This window comes from Tupaia chinensis, unplaced genomic scaffold, assembly GCF_000334495.1.
Source record: "Tupaia chinensis unplaced genomic scaffold, TupChi_1.0 Scaffold000313_1, whole genome shotgun sequence".
Taxonomy (NCBI): Eukaryota; Metazoa; Chordata; class Mammalia; order Scandentia; family Tupaiidae; genus Tupaia; species Tupaia belangeri.
Window position 1 is genome coordinate 2,687,984 of NW_006159806.1, and position 1,380 is coordinate 2,689,363.

The 1,380-nt window shown below is 42.0% G+C and overlaps 1 pseudogene; it reads left to right on the forward strand.

Moving 5' to 3' along the window:
- Positions 1-548: 548 nt before the first annotated feature.
- LOC102490748 (60S ribosomal protein L10-like) lies at positions 549-1,124 on the forward strand (annotated as a pseudogene).
- The last annotated feature ends 256 nt before the right edge of the window (positions 1,125-1,380 follow it).

Consider the following 1,380-nt stretch of genomic DNA (forward strand, 5'->3'; position numbering starts at 1 on the left):
ACTATTAGCCCTTTTTCTAATTAAATTCTGTTCACTAGGAACTAATATGTCATCTTTATTTCTTTATTTTTCTTTTAATGTCCCCAAATAAACAAAACAAATTCACCAATAAACAAATAAAACAAGACAATGAATATTTTATTGTATCTAAAATGGGCCGCTTAATTATTCAAAACCTAATTATTCGATTTATCAGTTTAATTATATTCTATCTTCAAAATTGGAAGCCTCTAGGAGATTAATTGTAGAGCTTTGGACCTGTAAGAATAGGTTATCATAAATTAAGAAATCTCTGGTTTGCCTTGAAAGAAAATCTCAGAGGAATGTCATGAAATAGTTGCCAGAATTCAGAGAAAGTTTTTCTGGGGGAGGAAACATCTTCCTTGAGGACCTCTGACTTTAAATTTTCTAAAGGTAAGGTAGTCTTATGGGGTCTCATAATAACTTTTATTATTAGTTTTTTTTAAATAATTATTTTATATAGTCTGCGCCTCCGGTGTGGTAAGAGCGGCTGTCGCTTGCTAGTCACCGAAGATCTAGGTGTCAACATGGGCCACGGCCCTGCCCAGTATTGTAAGAACAAGCCATACCCAAAGTCGTGCTTCTGCCGAGGTATCCCAGATGCCAAGATCCGGATCTTTGACTTGGGGCAGAAGAAGGCAAAAGTGGATGAATTCCCACTCTGTGGCCACATGGTGTCAGATGAATAAGAGCAGCTCTCCACGGAGGCCCTGGAGGCTGCCTGTATTTGTGCAAACAAGTACATCGTGGCAAGTTGTGGCAAAGATGGCTTTCATCCTAATCAACAAGATGCTGCCCTGTGCTGGAACTGACAGGCTACAGACAGTATGAGGACTGCCTTTGAGAAACCACAGGGGAGTAGCCAGGATCCACATTGGCCAGGTTATCATGTCCATGGCACCAAGCTGCAGAACAAGGAGCATGTGACTGAGGCCCTCCACAGGGCCAGGTTCAAGTTCCCTGGTCAGCAGCCGATCCACATATCAAAGAAGTGGGGCTTTCCCAAGTTTAAGGCTGAGAAGTGCCTCATCCCCAATGGCTGTGGTGTCAAGTACATCCCAGATCGTGGTCCCCTAGACAAGTGGCGAGCCTTGCACTCATGAGGGTTCGTCCTGTGGTGCCCCTTCCATAATCACAGTTATCAACAGAACTTAACTTCTGATCTCCTGAAAAAAAAAAAAAAGAATTATTTTGTTTAAGTTTATTTATTTATTTATTTCATTTATTTATTTTTTATTTGTCTAGAGAGGGACAGAGTGAGAGAGAGAGAGAGAGAAAGTGAGAAAGCAAGCTACCAGGTCCCCTGGACTTGAGCCACAGTTGGCCATGTGGGAATCCAGCACCCTTAACCACCACGCC